Genomic DNA, 23,090 nt, shown 5'->3' on the forward strand with positions numbered 1-23,090 from the left:
TTTGCCATGTCGGGACTTCTTGATCGCCGCCAGGAAAGACGTGATTGATGGTTGTTCGTTCCGTCAGTCTTATTGAATTTCTGGAAATAATATTGGGAAAATCAAATACGTATTGAAGACGACCTGTGGACCACAATGGACATCGGTAATTATAGCCCTGAGGTAAGCATCGCCTTTAACGGCTTGGGGGGAAAATGTGAGACTTTCGTGTAAATTGATGAAAGGCGCTTCAGAATAAGAATCATATGGTCTGATTTATAGAGTTACCAGAAAAATAATCGATCATCTTTTGTCAATCGAATGTTCAAAACGATATCTGGTCAAAAGGGCTTATCTGTGAAGTACATTACTGCGGAAGCTAATATTTACAGTCAAATCTTTATTTTTCAGATTATGGTCGACAATCCATATAATGATATTAATAAATGTAGGTTACTGCTACATCTCAGGAGGTGGCGTAGACCAGGGGGACCGCCTCATCTGTTTCGTGTGTGTGCACAGAGATTGAGAGTGACAGTAATCTATCCACATAACTGTATGACAATAAGGATGACCTGAGCTTTCCTATAGTTAACTTTCCCTTTGTGTCGGAGGGGGCACAGGTGGCCCAGTCGTCTAAGGCGCCGCGATTCGCTGTGGGGAGTTGCGTCCCTTGGGTGCGCCAGAAACCTATGATTATGGGTTCGAATCCCGGTTCGCCCCGATTAATTTTCTAGGTTTGTCAGCACCATACCCGTGCTCGTGGGTTTCACCGAAGTGGTAAACGTCTGAGACCAGCATCACTTCGGGCTTTCCTCCCACATTAAGCTGACACGCCGTGATATATCTCGAATACTGTTAAAAGCGGCGTAAAACCCAACTCACTCACACACTAACACCTTTGTTTCGGGCAACATGTCGGTGGCTCCGGCCTTTGATGTTCGCATCTCACAACTTTTGAGGTTTTATCGAGCTCATGCTCTTCTAACGAAAATTTCAAAGAGCTTCATCCACGGCCTAAGTGAAGTATTTCAACAGTTTTATGGTGGACTAGTGGAGGGCATTTCTAAATTTGACGCTGTCGTGATAATAATGATGCAATTCCATGTATACTGAACCGCAAAAGAAATGTCACCATGGATGGATATATGAGAAACCTTATTTGTCCAAACACTGTAAGCATACTTTGAGACATATTAAAAAGATAAAACTTGGCAAAACTGATCATCAAGGTTGATATTAAAGTGTCAAAAGTTCTTAAATTGAAACACAACACTAGTCTCTGAGAAAATGGCATCACAAGTATCTCGTGTCTCCGCCGTGTGCATTGATGACTGCCGTGCAACGTCGATACATTGAATGGATGAGGCGGTTGATGACGGCCATAGGCACTTGAGCCCACACTCTGAGGAACGCCTGACGCAGTTCAGCTGCAGTTGTCGGCCTTGGTCGGACGTCATTCCCACAGGTGCTCAATGATTTAAATCGGGACTGAGGGCTGGCCACTGCCATTCTGTTGGAGGAAGTCTCTTGTTGCTCTCGCAGTGTGGGCACGGGCGTTATCATGCTGAAACTCGTGGTTGCGGCGACGTGCCAAATGAGGTATGGCGTGTGGTCTGAAGACTTGATCAATGTACTGAGCTGCTGTGACACCATTGCCTCTCCCTGGACCGATGTACTGGAAGACCACAGGGCCGACCCTCTGTGCAAGACCAATTCCACCCCACATCATGATCCTCGGACCACCCCACGAGTCTCTCTAAACAAAACAAGCATCCGATTAACGATCCCCACGGCGTCGCCAGACTCTGCTGGTGACGGCGATGCTGGTGCTGTACATGTGTTGCCCACTGAAGACGGTCTCGGCGATGACGTGGTGTCAGAATGGGTCCTCGGTGTGGCCTGTGACAGTGGAAGTGTCTGCTCGACAATCGTCGACGCACGGTGTCCGCACTAATGGTCTGTCCCCAGTGTCTGTCGAGCAGTTTCCGCAGCAGTAACAAAGCGATCTTGAAGATGCTGTCGCACAATCTGACGATCCTGACGTCGGATTGTGACCCTTGGACTTCCACTATGTGGTCGGTCATCTGTAGTGTTGGTGGTCTGGTACCGTTGCTGGAGCCTGTATATGGTCCTTTCGTGGACTTTAAATGCATTGGCTACTTGCCGGGCGGTTTGTCCAGCTTGCATTCGTCCAAGGGCTTGGTGTCGCTGATTTCTTGTCAATCTTGGCATGTGGTAGCAAATGCTATAACGAATGAATGTTATCCGATCTGGGTGGATTTTTATGGGGCAAGAAATGGGGGAACGCATGTGCATTTCAATTTTCCCGGAACTCACTTGCATCGGGTTACCATGGCCGTTGCCGTGATGCGTTTGGGAGATCGGTTTCATTGTCATCTCCTTTGGATTTTTTTATCATCAAATTTCATTTTTCCTGAGAAGCTTATGTTTGTGAAACTCTGAAAAAAATTACCCAGATATTTAAATGACAACTTTTCATGAAATGTTACTTGGGTGACGTTTCTTTTGCGGTTCAGTATATTGGCTTGTGCCATGTGTTCCCGTGTTGTTTTTTCCGGTGAACGGTTGACTTGCCCTTCTTATGTTTGTGACGGGTTGGCAATTCATGGACACATGCTCATGGTATAGCTGGGATTGTACAATGGACTCTGCTTTAAGCAGAAGTATGATTATTAGAAGGGGTTTGTCGCTTTTATTTTAATATTTTAGTATGCGTGTGATGCATTGTGGACCCCCCCCCCCCAAAAAAAAAAAAAAAAAAAAAAAAACCAAAGAAAAAGAAAAGAAGAAGAAAAAAAACAAGAAAAAATCCCCCCCCCCAAAAAAAACCAAACAAAACCAAACAAAACAAACAACAACAAAAAACAAACCACAACAAAAATAAAACAAACAACAAACAACAACATCAAACAAACAAAAAACAATAATGTAAATCTCCGAATTAATAATAATGCATTACTGCAAACAAAGACTGATCTTAACACAAGGACATACTTGTCTCCCGTGAAAACCAGGCAATGATCAGCGAACGTTTTTTAGTTCCAGGCCAGTGACAAGTCAGGCTTAACATAAAGCACGACCATGGGCATGTAATCATATATATGTATAATAAGATTTCGATTGGAGGCTAATTTATCTGTTTAGAATTTAATCATACTTGAAAGAAACCGTGAGACACAATGGAGATATAATTGAAATTTATTATGAATCTAATGTCGAATGAGTAGTTTCGCTAAATGCTTATTTACGAAGTGATAGAAAACCTGAGACCTTAGTCGAGTGGGTTATTAACTGGTTATTTTCTGGCGTTTGACGTGTTTTATTTAGGTACACCATTTTTGTAACATTATCAGTTATGTCGTCGGCGGCGACAGCATTAATGAATGTTAATGTTGGTAGATGTTGACCACTTCGATTAAACCTACAAGCACGGGTATGTTGTTTGCAGACCAAGAATACTTTTTTGGGTTTATCATATTCGGTTATGCTCTTCAAATACCAAGAAAACTTAATTAACCTGGGGTTCGAGCCCCCGATCAGCGAATCCTGCTATCTGTAAGAGACGCGTCACTGCACATCGAATCATGTTATCTTTGATCACTGGGCCATCCCGTCATCCAGTTAAAATAGATCATCTGAAACAAAACAAGGTTTTATTTGGGAAAATTAAGTCGGAAGTGACAGTTTCGTGTTGCATTGTAGTGTTATGACTGAATGGTGTTTTACGCATCAGTCAGCAACATTGATGTTGCCTGCACTAGACAAACCGGATGTTGATGGCATGATCAACGATGCACGTCATCTGTGTAGGATAATACAGTCAGCCAAAATCACATACTGAGCATTTGATCATTATTTCTGTCAACTCGCCCGCCAAACATTGGATTCTGGAATTCGGTGATACACCAAAAGCGTTAACGTTTTTGTAGTTTAAAATATCTCACCGTACGTTTGAAGTGGAACGCTTAAGCGCGAGGTTACAAATGTTACCACTGAAGTACCAATATATTTCTCACCAAACTTAAAATGTTCAATTAAATAACAGTAATAATTTGGATGTTGAATTATCGATAGATCGATGCATTCATACGTAGGGTTTTGTGTTAAGAGGGTTGATAATATTTAAAAAAATATTATTGAAGTACCTAATGAAAATCAGATGGAATCTTGTTTTGTTTGTTTGTTTGTTGTTTAACGCCGCACTCAGCAATATTTCCAGTTATATGACGGCGGTCTGTAAATATTTGACCAGACAATCCAGTGACTGACATCATGAGCATCGATCCACGTAATTGCGATACGATAACATGCATCAACCAAGTCAGCGAGATTGACCACCCGCTCCCGTTAGTCGTCTTTAACGACAAGCATAGTCGTTTTTTACGACACGCTTTGGTTGCTGAAGACCTATTCTAACCCGACTCTTCACGGGTCGTAATCTTGTTTTTACCAATCGGAATCAAGCATTCTTCAGTGTGAATGATGTGAAACGATTTACCATGTTCCAGCTTTAGCACATTGGCCAGGCAAACAAGTGACCGAAGGCATTAAATATACACCATCGGGATACGAGGACACAGAATCAGTTGGGTCTTACCCAGCCTGACCATTTGATCCTCATCGTAGTCCCTATCGCAAATCATGACATACAGGAGATAGGATATCTTAACAGGGGATTGGTCCAGGTTGGTCAGATAGTAGTGTGAAGATGAGTTACATATGAAAAGTGATTTGCAAAATAACACCTCAGTCAAATCATAGAAAAAGTGGCAGCTCTGATTTTGTCAACTGTAACCCACGCATATGAAACTCACATTACGTTACGCATTTCAGACTTTATGGATCAAACTATTCCAAGTCGTCAGTCGGGCGTACTGCATAATATTATGCCCCTCTGTGGTGTATTATGAGTGTGTAGGGTTTAACGCCGCTTTTAACACTATTACAGACTGAGTTATATCGCGGCGTGTCAGCTTTATATGGGAGGAAAGCCCGAAGTGATGCAGGGCTCAGACGTCAACCACTTTAGTGAAACCCACGAGCACGGGTATGGTGCTGATAAACCTAGAAACATAATCGGAGCGAACCGGGATTCGAACCCACAATCATAGGTTTCTGGTGTGCCCAAGGGACGCAACTCTGCACAGCGAATCGCGGCGCCTTAGACGACTGGGCCATCCGTGCCCCCCCCGCCCCCCTCCTCCGTGGTTTAGACGATAGAGCGTCTGCCCGGACAGCCCGGTGGTTCGATTCCCGGCTGCGTAATACCAAAAGATGTTAAATGATGGTACTTGTTGTTACCCTGTCTGGCACACACACGCGCGCACGAGCGCACATTCATACACACGTGAATACATATCGACATAATAAGCGTGAACACGACGTTATACTCCATTTCACCTCGACACAAAACAGTGTATGCTGAATTATTCAACTAATGGTATAAGTGATGTTATTTTTATTACGTTGTGACGTTAGCTACATTTGCTGCACATCGACAACTTTTGAAGTGATGGGAAATATCAGAAAGCGAAAGGTCAACCCATATCCCGTAAACAATCTTAACAATTAATGAACCGAAAACGTCTTTCCCTATGTACTCATAAATAACTTTTAAAACAACTGTAGAGACGTAGCAGGTTGTAGAGCAATTCTGGAGACCCAGCATGAGGCTTGCCCAAGACTCATGAGACTTCAGGTCATTAACGAATGTCGATCCGCGTCTTAAGTACTCTTCAATCAGAGTGTGTTATAGCTTTACTGAAACAACGATGTTCCTCGGCTAAGTTCAAACGGTGTTATCGCTGTTTTAGTTTTCTGCCTTAAATGAAATAAAAGATGGACCGTGTAGTATTTCCCATAACTCGTTTGAAAATGAAACAGATCTTGTAACGGCATCTTTAATCAAGGACCGTATGTAGGTGATTTAAATGTCACAGTGCAAATCACTTCATGATCAATAGGTTTCTTTAAAACGTATTTTATCCAAATACCCCATAGTTTCAATATGTTTGAAGGACACCGAAATATTTAGCAAACAGTTGGTGTGTCCCCTCTAATCACAAGCCCTTTCCAGGCAGGACCCTTTTTATCCAGCGCTATCTATAAATGTCAATTGGCACCTTACATCGCCAGATCTTACGAAAGTACTGAGTCACTGACCTTGCATCACGTCATGTAATATATCTACACGTACATACAAAATCTGACCGACATAGTAAAACGGAGAGGCCAGCCCAGGGTGCCGTTGTACAAAGGGATTTTAGCGCTAAGGGGATCGTGACTCCCATACCTTAACATAGACTTACGACCGTCGTAGCACTAAGGTGATCGTGACTCCCATACCTTAACATAGACTTACGACAGTCGTAGTGCTAAGGTGATCGTAACTCCCATACCTTAACATAGACTTACGACCGTCGTAGTGCTAAGGAGATCGTGACTCCCATACCTTAACATAGACTTACGACAGTCGTAGTGCTAATGTTGTTTTGTAAAACGGCACCAAGGTCATCAACAGGAGCGTAGAGATTGCACGACTAGTCGCGGCGTCGGCTACAACCGCTGCTTCACCAACTACTACGTCGACGATGTAAAATCGCTGTCCGAATTCATGCATGTATATGTGACAGAGTTGGTCTCCGCACCGGGTACATTAGTCACTCGGTCCCAGTGAGCGTCCTGTCACGTGATTACTATCACGTCGACTGCTGTTGTCCAAAACTTCACGCCTGGATTGTGTCTTCCATCGTCCAACCAGTCCACCAACCGTGAACAAGCACGTGCTGTTGGCCACAAATGAGAAACATCATAAAACAGACAGAGCAGAACCGATCTACATGTGATATATTTCTGATCAGTTAGAAACATTTCATTAATAGAATCACAATTATAGTCTTCGATGTTCATGCTCCTTCTCCATAAAGTGACCGCCTCCGTGGTCTAGTGGTAGAGCGTCCGCCCGGAGAGCGGAAGGTCTGGGGTTCGATCCCCGGCCGCGTCATACCAAAAGACGTTAAAAGATGGTACTTAGTGTTACCCTGTCTGGCGCTCGGCATTAAGGGGCTAAAACCGGCTCGGAGTCATTATACTGTGTCTGAGTGGGGTACTCATGTTAAACTGCGGCATGGTACTATAAATCGGCATCAGTCCGGACTAGTACAAGCAGCCACACACACACACGTATATAAGTGCAATAATCTTGGACGCGACGTTAAACCCCATTTCACCTCACCTCTTCATAAAGTAAGTTGAAGCTACTTGTGTTAACCGATACATACAGGTATTACAAGTTACCCGCAGTAAGCACCCCCCCCCCCCCCCCCCCCCCCCCCCCATCTTTGTCTCGTCCAGGCTATCAAGAGCTATATCGGAATATCACCAAACAGCTTGGGTAATCCTTCCCTTTATCTTTTGTTATCCTCTTCAGCCAGATTCAGGGACCACAAGCTCCATTTGTATCTCCAGCTGTCTTGTGCTATATCCAGTTGTATCGTGCGGTACCAATATCTCTCCTGCTATCTCCCGTAATCGCCATCTATCCATACTATATCGACCCATCGCTGTGTCGTCGTGTGACTGTATTGTATTTCTGGAAATCTCCACTCATAGCCAGTGTGTTTGTAGCTTACACCAGTAGGTTGTCTTAAAGATATATGGCGTCATTGTTTACAGTTACTGTAATATAAGCTGACTATACACATGTATGTTCTAAAAACATTAGTCAATTTCAGCAACCCCTTGAACCCGTGAATCATTTAACAAAAACACAGTCAACACTCATTGAGACTCGTATTTACATTCTGTGATGACGTCATTTTAACATTTCAAATCCAGTTTGCTCTTGATTTACAAAACATTTGTCCAAAGCATTTTAGCTTTTAACTTTCACTTGCTGGTAAAGGACATTGAAATAAATTTGTACTCAAAATTGCTACAACAATTAAATTAAATTATTGGACTTCAATACCAGCAGTTACTATGAGCAGCAACTTTTAAAGAAGCCGCAGCAACTCGTTTGTGACAGTTGATAAGTTAATATGTTATTTTTTTCGAATTTGTTTTACCTTCATGTCGCAACTGCGAATGAAGATGATGAGATCAAACACACACTTTTATAATCAACACGATACCTAATGTTTTTTTCTGTCCACGGACGTCTTTTTTAACCAAGCTGAAGAACACACATTTTTTTAAAACATGTTGTTATTTTATTTCACACGTTAACTGCGCCCTCGGCCAGGACTTGGGTACAGTGTTCAACCCACTCTCCCCCAGCCCCGATAAACACACACCTTTTTTTCAAAATCCCGGATCCGATTCTGCTTCGGGACAATAAAGTATTATCGAATTTTATCTTAACACATCACCTTGTTCAGTTAAGATGACATTTTCAAATGAAGCTGTTTTACACAATATTTTCCGTGATCTGTGTGGACGTGGAGGCTCGTCCACCAATTAATAGGAAAGGAAAATCGAATAGAGCTGTCTCAGTAAGTAAACTAGAAGGGGTGGCGAAGACAGTGTTGGGACGGTTTACATTAGCGGTAAACCTCTCGGGGATGCTACTCAAAGTGTTTGGTGGACACTGCCCTGGACGGCTGCTTGATGAATGGCTAAGGTGACCACAAGCTGATGACTCGAGTGGCTGCGGGCGTCAGCTGTGGCGAACTGAGGAGAACTATTGATAGGAACCGTTTCATTGATTTCGACTTTTAGACATTCCAGCTATTTGTTTACGAGGAGACGTCAAACACAGGAGATGTGTATGTGACCGTATCTGTATTGGGGATTTAAGGGAGATTTGGACCATTAGATACGTGGGTTATTGGCAGGAAGAAAGGGGATTAATTTCTTTAATAATTATTACAAAATGCGTTGCAGCACTTAATCGATTTCTTCCCTTTCTCGTTAGTTTGAAAGTTGGAGATCGAAAATTGATGTATAAAAATTACGATTACAAAAGGTTTATATTATGTAACAGAAGGCTACGTCTCTAAGTGAATGTATGATTTGTAAATTTATTTGTTGCGTAACGCGGACTCGGCAATATGCCAGCTTTATCACTACGGCCTGTAGTGAGTGGGTGAGTTGGGTTTAACGCCGCTTTTAACAGTATTACAATTATATCGCGGCGTGTCAGCTTAATGTTGGAGGAAGGCCCGAAGTGATGCAGGTCTTAGACGTTTACCACTTCGGTGAAACCCACGAGCACGGGTATGGTGCTGACAAACCTAGAAACATAATCGTGGCAAATTCGGGATTCGAACCCACAATCATAGGTTTCTGGCGTGCCCAAGGGACGCAACTCTGCAAAGCCACCCGAGCCTCAGTAAACCCAGTCACAGAGTGTGACTATCCGATCCAATTTAGGATCAGCTAGGAGATGGGAAAATGATCCCAATGTTGTCAAACTTGACAAAGATATTGTCAATCAAGAAATCCTGCAATTGCAACACACATCTTTCGATATGTAACATTTGTGAGTAGTTACTTTCCGTTTTAACAAATTGACAACATCCATTACGAATTTTGATAAAATTTCATTTCCGAACTCTCGTCATCCTTTCGCGAACACCCGGTGTCATGGCAATTTGATAGTGATCCATAAACACGTGATACACAGGTAGTCGGAACCGTATAATGGTCTCAGCTTTTAGTCGATATTTCTTAAGAGGCTGGAAATATGTTTGTCGCTTTCACTTGAAAAAGAGAGAGAGAGAGAGAGAGAGAGAGAGAGAGAGAGAGAGAGAGAGAGAGAGAGAACGAATGTCATTTTGGATATTATTTCAATTTTTACGGTCTATGATACATACTCGCGGTTTACGTATAGCTACAATGATGGTGTTTAACATTTTAATTAATAACGATTGCCTTAAGTATGATCAAACACAACAGAAAACAAGGCAATCACAATATACTAGTAAGTTATACATCGCTGATCATTTTGATTTAACAGTTCCTGAATTTAAACAAAATGCATTTGATAAAGATGTCGGTGTCAAATCAAGCTTCAATTTGTGTAGCCAGCCTTTTAGAAGGTTAACAATATTTTTTATCGTAACCTCTTCTTTTAGCATATCCCCATACCTCTTCATTTACCATTGTTTAGGTTCAGGTGAATGCGTATAATGAAATTACAGAAGGATGTGCCCAACCATGCTCAGGTAAAACATGGAACAGGTTGAAGACCTTAAAAATCAATATTCTGCTCATTTTTTTATTATTGCGGTTTTTATGTTCGCCTTATAGAGATACTGATTATATACTCGTAGTCTCACTGTCTTATGTTTTCCGATAAGATACGGATAATTGCATTTAGGACTAAACGTGCGTTAATTTAGCATCAGGTTCAACATGTCAGGAATGAAAGATGTTCAACTCATTAGTTGACAGTAAACCAATAAGTGGGGGCACTATGGTTCCCAACGGATATTAGTTTCTATCAGAGTATCAAGTCTCTGGTCAGCGTTGTGATTACGTCCCTTGAGGCTGATCATGAAAGGCTTGAATATCAGCCTGATAAACACGTGCCAATAGAATTTATAGATGCATTCCTTTAGCAGTTCTCCAGAAGGTTATGGCTTGAATCTGTCCATTTCCAAACGAAGCAGTGAACTTTTAATATAGTGATAGTTGGGGTTTAAAGGGGAACGTCATGCAAAATTGAAAGCAAATGACTTGCTCTTTGTGATGATAGATCAGATAAACTTTATGGCTGACAAAAAGCTATCCACAAGAAAAGCTATCTTGTTTGACAAGAGGGATGACGTTCTTTTTTGGATGACTTGCGTACCCTTTTCGCGAACACCTGGCGTCATCACTGATTTTCAGTGGTCCATGGTTATAATATTCACAGCTAATTAACCGTTACGCCAAATGGAATCTGTTTCGGTGGATAATCAAGACTGGTTATGCTCTTGCATTGACATTTTATATTCAACTTTCCAAAAGTCAACTATGTCGAGCAATATTCCAGCAGATCCAGCCTTTTGTGTCTACATTTCACAACAGTTGTGGTACAATGTATCTGCGAAGACTTCAAAGAGCGTCATACGACGGTTGCTCAAAAGATGTTTGATCAGGGTTACACCATTGAAGGTCTTAGTATAGATTTCAAGAAGTAGTATGGTAAACATGTTGAGGATTATTTCCAAGTTAACGCATCAGTGACAAAAATAATATCCGATGCAAATCCCTTTTTTAACATGTACCATGACGATGATGGTGGACAATTGATATGCCCTTGCATGTGTCTGTGACCGGTGACACAGGTGGGGCAGTATACGCTCACATTTTCGTGAACACATGGTATCATATCCATGACGTTTTATGATTATAGAAACGGAATTTTCACTTTTATTCATATGAATGTAGGAAATGAAAATCAAAGGTGCAGGAATACACAATTGTGAGGAACACACACACACACACACAAAAAAAATACGATCGACTTAACAAAATAAACATGGAAGCACCCAACACCCGGTTGAGGAAACGAGTGAGTGAGTGAGTGAGTTGGGTTTAACGCCGCTTTTAACAGTATTCCAGTTATATCACGGCGTGTCAGCTTAATGTGGGAGGAAAGCCCGAAGTGATGCAGGTCTTAGACGTTTACCACTTCGGTGAAACCCACGAGCACGGGTATTGTGCTGACAAACCTAGAAACATAATTAGGGCGAACCGGGATTCGAACCCACAATCATAGGTTTCTGGCGTGCCCAAGGGACGCAACTCTGCACAGCGAATCGCGGCGCCTTAGACGACTGGGCCACCCGTGCCCCCTTGAGGAAACGAAGGTTTATCATCAAGAGATGCCCCTATCCTTTTTGTCCGACATTTCAAACCCTGGAGCTTTGTGCATTAAGGCACGACTTTTATCGCGTAAAAAAAATCTCGGTTTGCTTGACCCAGACTTCAACACAACAGGTCATGTTTGTGATATTGTTCGACAGATGATATGTGGTGACTATGAGATCTGTAACATAAAATTACTATCACATGAAATACCAAAGCTATCGATTGACATTTCAAATATTGACGAGATTTCTTTGACCTTTTCGTTGACTGCAGACCGTTATATCAAATAATTCCTGAAACTCTAAACGTACACATACACTTGGCCAAACATGATTTATTGACATTACAAGTTTCATGGACAAACTTTTATCGCTTGGTCATACCTGTAAAGTGTCTCTGTTGGTATCAGCTTGAACAAGGTCTTCATTCGCGATGCGATCTCTTGTCTTCATTCTGTGTCACGTATACGTTTTTCCGTGGTACCATATACGTTATTAATGCAAATGTTAATGTTACTTGAGTTAATATTACAGTAATGTCTTTGTTCATTGCACCCATATACTAACATTGTCCCTACACAACTATGAGTGAGTGAGTATGGTTTTACGCCGCTTTTAGCAATATTCCAGCAATATCACGGCGGGGGACACCAGAAATGGGCTTCACACATTGTACCCATGTCGGGAATCGAACCCGGGTCTTCGGCGTGACGAGCGAACGCTTTAACCACTAGGCTACCCGACCGCCCTACACAACTATGAGGCAACCCGTGTTTTATCAGGTGATGAATTGACTTGCCTTTGCGTGTATTTGTGACGGGTGCTATCGGAATCGTACAATGGACTCTGCATTCAGTAGAGGTTTCTTGTGGTAATAGAAATGGTTTTCTCGCTCTTTATCCATGTCATCAGATAACATACAAATTCAAAATTAAGAAATTAATTAAAGAATGTCAATAGCCAAATACGTCATATGTGTTTTGTGGTATAAATATATATTTAATTTAATGAATAGTGGCTACACATTCATAACATCATCTTACTTGTTTTCACGACTTATCGATAATTACTGTATTGCTTCACTTTCTTAGTCTCCAACTCATTTTACGCCCGAGGTACACCTTAAAATGGTGATGGTGTCAGTCACTAACCCATTCAACCACGGAATGTAGATTACACTTTTCTTACTCTCTCCGCATAAAATGTAAATGAAATTGTCGTAAATGTTATAAAGCAATATTAATTCCACAATGTTCTCAATACGTAAATGTAGCTAACGATGCACTCCTTCGGAGTTATAATAGCAATAAATAAGAGACGACAGTGAAACGTGAAGCGGCATAAAATCTCCACCGATTTGGGATTGAATGAATTCAAAATTTTAGCCCCTTGTGCCTCAATGTTGGTTCTGTGACATAATAATGTACATCATTTACACAATGACATTACAAAGGTCATATGAGACACTCATTTCAATAGCAGATGTTTGGTCAACTCTGTGATTAATCGACGTGGTATGCAGACGTGAAGGAACAAGATGTTATCGTGCAAACTTGTTCACTGAACTTAGGAATGTCAAGAAAACCTGTTGTTTAACAATCTCATTGAAGTGTGTGAGAGAGAGAGAGAGAGAGAGAGAGAGAGAGAGAGAGAGAGAGAGAGAGAGAGAGAGGGAGGGAGTGTGTGTGTGTGTGTGTGTGTGTGTGTGTGTGTGTGATGGGGGATGTATTTCTTGGTGTTTGTGTTAAAGACACATCTTGCATTTTAGCTTTTCTTCAAGACAAAACTTGACGCAGTTTTATTCTTTGATAGAAGGATCTAACCAATAGTTTGTGGACATCGAATTCCTAAATGTCTTTCTTGAATAGTGTAAAACATGTGGCAGGATTGCGTTGTTACAGTCAAGATGTTTTGAAAGGCTTTGACTCCGTGTAATTAGGACACTTGTTAACAGCTAGAGTAAGCAGCGTGTACTGATTTATAGTGGGTAATCGTCTACTGATAGACAGATCTATAGTGAGTAATCGCCTAGTGATAGACTGATTTACAGTAAGCGACTACGGATAGACAGATTTACAGTGAGTAAGCAACTACGGATAGACAGATTAATAGTGAGTAATCGTCTACTGATAGACAGATTTATAATGAGTAATCGCCTAGTGATAGACTGATTTACAGTAAGCGACTACGGATAGACAGATTTACAGTGAGTAAGCAACTACGGATAGACTGATTTACAGTGAGTAATTGTCTACTGATAGACTGATTTACAGTGAGTTGTTGTCTACTGGTAGACAGATTTACAGTGAGTAATTGTCTACTGATGGACTCATTTACAGTGAGTATGCATCTTATGATAAACTGATTTCCAGTGAGTATGCGTCTACGGATAGACTGATTTACAGTGAGTTAGCGTCACAGCAAGGGATTTTGACTTATTTGCGCCCAACCTGCTTGGGCTGCTTATCAGACTGGATGGAATTCTCCTGTACCAGTGCCGGAGGGGAACAGGAGCCTGTGTCAGAGCAGGGATAACGTGCCAAATATGTCGAAGTCATCTGATACGACACATAGTCGCTGCCCACACCATATGGCTGTAATGAGGACATGATGGCTATCATTTGGACGGGATTATAGTTCATAATTCATTTTAAGATTGCGACATAAAATGAAATTATTAACATGTCGTGCGTGTCATTGATGGATTGGACATGTGTTACACTGTCTGGGGCCGCGTGGATTATACTTGAGAGAGAGTTCACGGGTCCTTGATAATAATCCAGAGGGTGTGATAAATATAATTATTGTGAAATCACGTATCGGCTCAAAAGAGGAGGAAGAGCCAAGAGACTGAGGTTGTAGATGCGTGTCTACTTTGGTTGAACTAGTTGTTTGTTTGTTTCTTGCTTAACGCCACATTCAGCAATATTCCAGCTATATGACGGCGGTCTGTAAATAATCGAGTCTTGACCAGAGAATCCAGTGATTGACATCATGAGCATCGATCTACGCAATTGGGATACGATGACATGCATCAACAAAGTCAGCGAGCCTGACCACCCGATCCCGTTAGTCGCCTCTTACGAGAAGCATAGTCGCCTTTTTAGGGCAAGCATGGGTTGCTGAAGACCTGTTCTACCCCGGATCTTCAAGGGTCCTTTTGTTGAACTAGCCAGGAAGGGCATGGTGCCTACAGACGGTGTTATCGGGGCGAATCTGGGATTTGAACTCCGACCAGTGGATCCTGTTCCCCAAGGGACACAACCCTGCACAGCCATGTACGCCTTACACCACTGGGCCTTTCCGTGGGGAGATTGTTCAGGGACTATTTAAGTGATTCCATGGCATTTGATTAGGTTACCAAGCAATTTGTTTAGCGTTTATGTTTTCCTAAACATTAGACCGCGCCCACAACTGTTTCCTGATTGGTTGATAAATTATGGGAGTACAATTAACATTCAAAACTCACCCACTCTATATTAATATGATTTTTGTCATTAACAGAACGACTAAAAATCCTTTATCGGAAAAACAAACTTTGGGGATGTTTCGGGAGTAAAAACTGAGCACACAATTTTATGAAGATATCTCCCAAACTATTAATGATCCCTAAAATGTTTTGTGAAGGATAAAAACAACAATGCTCCTTCTATAATCTGAAAAAAATATATACAGAATGTTGTATCTGATTTCACAAAGATATCTCCGGAACTATTCATGATCCCTAACTATTTTCTTAAGTATAAGCTTAAGTGGGGGCACGGGTGGCCCAGTCGTCTAAGGCGCCGCGATTCGCTGTACAGAGTTGAGTCCCTTTGGCACGCCAGAAACCGATGATTGTGGGTTCGAATCCCGGTTCGCCCCGATTATGTTTCTAGGTTAGTCAGCCTCATATCCTCACCGAACTGGTAAACGTCAGAGACCTGCATCACTTCGGGCTTTCCTTCCACATTAAGCTGACGCCGGGATATAACTGGAATAATGTTACAAGCGGCGTTAAACCCAACTCACTCACTCATTAACTTAAGTATAAGAACAAAGCTCCTTCCATAATCACAAAAAATATCTAAAGATACTGTGTCGGATCCTTTGAATATGTATGATCGTCGAAAAAAACGAGAGAGTCTAAACACGATTTTTTTATTCCGCCTACGACGTAATGTAATGTACATGTACGATCTAAAAATATCCATTATCTCTCAAACATTATTAGCATGAGACATATGATTACACACCAACGATATCTGCGTTAGCTTCAAAAGGAAATGTGATAATTACTGTGAAATAAAATGTAACATTAGCCTGAACACATTACACATGTGCGGCAAAGAGGACACCAATGACTGTCTAGATTCCCTGATACCGAATTCCTTTTACTGTCATGATGAAATTGAAACACAAACTTTGACCTTACATACCGCCTTTGTGTGGTAATAAATGCATGATGGTAAATCGTGCAGAAAGCAATTGTAGATGAGAATCGTTGACCTGGAGAAACGTTCATTGAACATGACAAGTTTTATGGAGTCAAAGAAATTTGTTAGGATTTATCGTGGTTTCTGGTACTTAAGGCAAATTCATCCGAAAACGTAAACTGGTCAGTTGAAGACATTTATTGCCTGGGAAATCGAGCGCCTAGGTAATAAGTCATAACATGATTATGTGAACAGCTAATAGGAGGTAGAATCACTTCGCGGACGTGATACTATGATGTTGGTTGGTTGGTTTGTTGTTTAACGCCGCACTCCAGCTATATTCCATCTATATGACGGCGGTCTGTAAATAATCGAGTCTGGAGCAGACAATCCAGTGATTAATAATATTATTATTATCATGAGCATCGTTCCACGCAATTGGGATCGATGACATGTGTCAAACAAGTCAGCGAGCCTGACCACCCGATCCCGTTAGTCGCCTTTTACGACAAACATAGTCGCCTTTTAAGGCAAGCATGGGTTGCTGAAGACCTATTCTACCCCGGATCTTCACGGGTCGACAACATGATGTGAAACTGTGATGTAACAACGTCAGAAATAACTGTTTGCAAGGTATCGATAAAAAGAAGTATAATTTTAATGTGTCCCTTTTCTTGTTCCGTCCTGTCGTCCTCCGCCGTGATACTGTCAGAATATTGGAGAGTGAGTGAGTGAGTTTGAAGTCGCTTTGAAAAGTATTTATGTCACTTTATTGCGTATCAGCTTGATGTGGGAGTAAAGCCAGTGATGCAGGTCTCTTACGCGTATCACTTTGGTGAAACCCTCGAGCACGGGTAAGGTGCTGACAAACCTAATCATAATCAGGCTGACGAATCGGGATTCGAACCTGTGGAACGCACCTCTGCACAGCGAATTGCCTCATACCTCTTTACCTGCGTGTATGTAAGTTGAATTTCACATCAACATTGCACGCACTGTTATTTCTTTTTATTCCAAGATGCGTGCTTGTATGTTACAACTGAGATTAATATGGGCGTGGAAATATGTGATATCAATAGTGAGCGTATTTGTTTAACCGATCGCAAATTGCACCGGCAAATGGAATTTTATCGGCATTAAACCAACTTTTATGTTTGGGATGAAAGACATGAGACGCCATCGGGAAGACGGCAGCTGACATTCGGGGAACAGCTCAAGGCTTCTCCTGCAGGAACATCTCGCTTGATGCGTTGTATCTCCGCCAGGTGTCGATACTCCTGAAATATTCAACAATTCAAAAACTAAATCCAACGTTTTTTTTATAGCTGTTTCATCAGGCCACGAATTAGGCACTATTATCTGGAATGGAGAACACGAAACTTATAGAAACACTTCGCACATTCAAGTTAAATTTGAGTGGTCACTTGTACATGTACATGTACATGTGCATGTATTTCAATCAGTTAATCACTTAAATGAAGTGAAGCTGCCGTGTGTCCACTAAATACTCGTTAAATGGTTATACAGTTCCGTTGAGTGGCAGATTCCACGAAAACAACAGGTTTGAATGCAAAGCTGGTAATGTAATGTGCACAGGTGGTTAAGGTTGACATATGAGAACAGTTGCAGTGTATAGTTTGTGGTCATGCATGCATATCATTTCATCGCTGACGCAAATAATTACAAACCCCGCACCTTAAGAGGAAATGGAATTCGCCTTCAACGAACTTGTTTGACATTTTTTACATTTCTTAATTCAATTCAGTAGATGGTGTTTCTTGTTTACACATAACGTAACGTGTCATATTATTGTTGGCACCAGGTAAGTGTAGGAAGTAGGTAAGGATACAGGTGTACATATCAATATCAGGTTAACACGTGGTATAACGAACATGCTATATTGGGGTCTTCAATGTTCAGACATATTCTTACAACACAGTAGTAGGAACTGTCCATTTTAAAATTCAAGACAGTTCATGTGCCAAAGTTTCCAATTTTCCGTCAAACTGTCTTATTGTATTGTTTATGTGTGCAATTAATTCTCTATGAGCAATATATCAGTTATATCTTCATAATGCCACCATGTCTCTATCCAAAAATGAGAAGATGTTTAAAATTTCTATACTCTCTCTCTCCCTCTCTCTCACTGCGCTGGCAAACAGTTCCTTTTAATACTTACTTGAAAGTCTTGTCAGTATTTTAACTATACGATAAGGAACTCATAACCTAAAATTCTCTTTACACTATCACTTGAACCGTTGTCTTAACTAAGGAGTCAAATACATGGACTTCACGTGTTAATAAGTCAAGCTTATGGTCGCAATCACAATAATTGTGACGTACCGGTCATGAGATAATGCCACACAATGCGCCAATGAATATTTTCAGTGACATACTCATCATCGATTTCGATTACATCAGTGGATTACTCTGACCTACAAGAAGTTGAGGTGAGGTACTTGTATAGCGGCCTTCCGACTAGTACATGTATTCACGCTGAAATATGCTCTGTAGGGTGCTGCTACTAAACAATATGTCTTTATTTCCTCATGGCTGGTGATAATATAGATCACAATGACGTATATACAGAGGCTAGGTAATGAAGTGAATTAGTGAGCTTAAATGACATCGTTTTCACGATACATAATGCAGGGTGTTAATTACGCCTATAGAAATAGCCTTGCAATTGACTTGCCTTTGAATGTATTGATGATTGGTATAAATACATCATCAACGCCAAAGAATAACAAGTATCAAGCTTCCGCCGAAACAGATTATATTTGTCAAAATAGCTGTGAAAATTATTTGATTGGATAACTAAAAATCAGTGATGACACCAGGTGTTCGCGAAAAGAGGAAGCATGTCCTGCCCTACTGGTAACACCCACATAATTTGCATTAAAACAAAACTTATGTGTTTAACAGATGTTTCTTATTCGGAATCGTACAATGGACTCTGCTATTAGCAGAGATTTCTTATGATTATGGAATTGCTACGCGTGTCTATTTATGGGACCTGAAACGCCGAAGAAACAGGTGCGATCCTTCTATTCCCGACATGGGTAAATCAATGTGTGAAGCCAATTTGCATTTGGGTCTGGGGTTTCTAATGGTAAAATTCTGAAATTTGTCTGTGGTGAAAATGTATGTCGTTAGTAATTACTATTACTTGGGATAGGAACCGGCGTCCATTAAAGGTTTATCAGAAAACATTTCAAAGGCCATGTTCTCCTCACAAAATAAAGCAAGAAAAGTCGATGCAATATACTGTGACATAGTTTTTCACTAACACCGTAAATAACACGGTGTTCATTTGATCGAAATATGTAAGGATGAATGAAGCAAAGGCAGTCCCATACAGGTCAAAGTTTTAAAATATTGCTAACGGGCCAGACATCTATATGTGATCACGAATTTTCCTCCCAGCTTAATAATTTCTTCCTTCGTGGTTTGACATATCAGAAAAAGTCGTAACTACAATCAATATCAACATATATACTCAACAACAATATTTTAGTGTATTTTTCAAACAAGTAAAGCTTGGTTTTCAATATTATAGTACATGTATGGAGTCAAGTCACAAAAACGCAACTGCTACAGAAAAGCATGCATTCCATGCAAAAGTTGACTTTTATGTAAGGCACATGCATTTCACTACACAAGAATGAGAAAAAAACGTGAGTTGACGGGATTCCATATGCATTGTGTCGGCTCGGGGGCGGCAGCGTTATGGTATGGAGTGGGATTACAGCAAGACAGAGGACCCGTTTGATAGAAGTAGAGTGAATTCTCAATGGACAGCGCTACCGCGACGAATTCATCGTCCCTGCTGTTCTACCGTTTTTGCGTCGTCATGGCCCAGGCATTACCTTTCAACATGACAACGCCCGGCCTCGTATTGCTCGACTTGTTCAGGATTCTCTTCAACAACACAACGTGAATGTCATCGAACACATGTGGGATGAAATGGATCGGCGCCTTCGACGTCAACCACGTGTTCCACAGACACTCCAGGAACTTCGAAACATGCTCCAGCTGATATGGACAGATATCCCACAGTACTTTGTGCGACGACTGGTCCATTCCATGAGAAGAAAATGTGCTGCTTGCATCGCAAACAAAGGTGGACACACACGCTATTGTTTTGTAAATTGACATTTTGGCATGTTCATGTTTTTTTCATTAAATCACACATTTTCTGAAGTCAGTATGGCAAATTAAACCATTTGAACACTTACAGGATTATTTTATCTGTTGCAAACCGAAATTGTTTCAGATTTGGTAAAAAACATAACTTTGCATTAAATCTTATTCAATGTCACAGGAACCTTTGTTGTTCAGTATGCATGTTAAATTATTCCTCTATTAAACTATAATAATAATAATAATAATAATTAAAGCTGCAAGCAGCAATGGCGGGCTCCAAGTTACACTGTGCACAAACGTCCATGTTCGAATCTTTAAAGGGTTCCCTTGTACCAAATCCGTCACATGTAGGCACAAATTGCAGGGTATTGCCGCTACGAAATTGGTGTGTGCTAAGTCTGTTTTAAACCCATTTCCGACATCAAACATGTTCGAATCCTCAAAGGGTTTGTTTGTACCAACTCTGTCAAAAGATAGTCACCGTTTGCAGGACATTGGCGTGTTCCAGGGATGTCCCAAATTCTAATCAAATATTACCACCAAGTGTTGTTACTTTTTCCATGCACCCAAGAACAGAAAATAAGATGCATATGATACCTAACTTCATGTAAACTTGCAATAGTTTCTGTCAACAAGCTTACAAGATATGATCGTTAAAGTAAAATTTCGGTAATTCTTTTTATCAAAATCAAAATCCAATACAACCGCAACTAAAACAGATATCCCAAAACGGCTATGAGAGTTTGCTGTGTTGTGTGTGGAGACAATTCTCAGAAAATTTGGAAGCATTTCATGCAGTGGACTCGGAGTTGTTTGCGTTTGAAGACAGGTACCCAAAAGACACTGTGAAAACCTTGAATCCAATATGGCTGCCAAACCATTTGACCAATGACCAAAGTCAAAGAACAAAATATGTCAAGCAGCTCAAACAGCAGATACATGCAAGTTTTCAAAATAATCGGATAAGCGGTTGCGGAGCAATAGGGCGAAATACATCTTTAAAAACGTCTTGACTTTTAGTTATCTGCCCTTGGCTTTTGGGGCTACGGCCTTGGCGGGCACTAGTACCCAACGGTCTTCATACACATACAAAATTTGAACAAAATCGAGCCAGTGGTTATTTTGCTAGCTCTGGTACAAAAATCGGTGGAATAATAATAATATTAAATCAAACGCTAACACTGGGGCTCTTCAGCCTTTCGGCTTGGGGACTCTTTAACAGGCTGTAACTTCTTTGTCAGTTGGGCTCCAGTCAAACGGATTAGCGTTCTGCGTTCGTCCGGACCCCGGGTTCCTGTCGCATTGCTGAGATAAAGTGCTAAACTTGTTTCCGACATCGTTCATATTCTAATCCTCAAAGAGTTTACCTGTACCAACGCCGTCAAATGTAAGGAACCTCTTGTGAGACATCACCACTACTAAATTGACATGTGCTTGGGTGTCCCAGGATGTTTTTACCAATTTCCAACTTCGACCATGTTCGAATCCTCAAATGGTTTGCTTGTACCAACGCCATCATATTTAAGGAACCGCTTGCGAGACATCACCAGACGTGTCCTTGTGTGTTCTTAACCCATGTTTGACTTCGACCATGTTCGAATCCGCATATGGTTTGCTTGTACCAACGCCATCAAATGTAATGAACCGCTGGTGAGACATCACCACACGTGTCCCAGTGTGTTCTTAACCCACGTTTGACTTCGACCATGTTCGAATCCCCAAATGGTTTGGTTGTACCAACGCCGTTAAATGTAATAAACCGCTTGTGAGACATCATGACATGTGTCCCAGTGTATTCTTAACCCATGTTTGACTACAACCATGTTCGAATCCCGAAATGGTTTGCTTGTACCAACGCCGTTAAATGTAATAAACCGCTTGTGAGACATCATGACATGTGTCCCAGTGTATTCTTAACCAATGTTTGACTTCGACCATGTTCGAATCCGCACATGGTTTGCTTGTACCAACTCCATCAAAAGATAGTCCACGTTTGCAGGACATTGCCGCTACCAAATTGGCGTGTGCCACAGTTTCCCAGAGTGGACTAAATGCCGACCTCCATATTCTAATCCGCAAATGGTTTGCAAATGGTTTGCTTTTAACAACGCTGTCAAAAATAAGGTACCGTAGCAATTGGCAATTGAGAAATGAAGAATCAAGTCAGCGAGTCTGATCACCCAATCCGATCAGTCGCCTCCTGTGTCAAGCATAGTTGCCTCTTGAGACAAGCATCGTTTGAAAAAGGCCAATTCTAACTCTGGTCGTCAAGGGTAGTACACATAATATTGAACAAGGCTGTGGAGAACGTTAGGGTATCTGCAAAGCCAGTGAATGGGTGTTTATAGTAGATTTATGAGGCGCTTCCATCAGTATTTGTACTTGGGTGAATTTTTTTATCAAAATCAAAATCCAATATGACCGCAACTAAAAAAGATATAAAAAAACGGCTATGCTCATTTGTTGTGTTCTGTATGGAGACAATTCTCAAAAAGTTTGAAATCATTTCATGCAGCGGATTCAGAGGAGATAGTATTTGAAGACAGGTGCCCATAAAACCCTGTCAAAACCTTGAATCCAATATGGCTGCCAAACCACGTGATCAATGACCAAAGTCAAAGAACAAAAAATATCAAGCAACTTAAGCAGTAGATACATGCAAGGTTTGAAAGTAAACGGGCAAACGGTTGTAGAGCAACAGGGCAAAATATATCGTCAAAAAATACTT

Source organism: Haliotis rufescens, unplaced genomic scaffold (assembly GCF_023055435.1).
Source record: "Haliotis rufescens isolate VD_foot unplaced genomic scaffold, xgHalRufe1.0.p SCAF_59, whole genome shotgun sequence".
Lineage (NCBI taxonomy): Eukaryota > Metazoa > Mollusca > Gastropoda > Lepetellida > Haliotidae > Haliotis > Haliotis rufescens.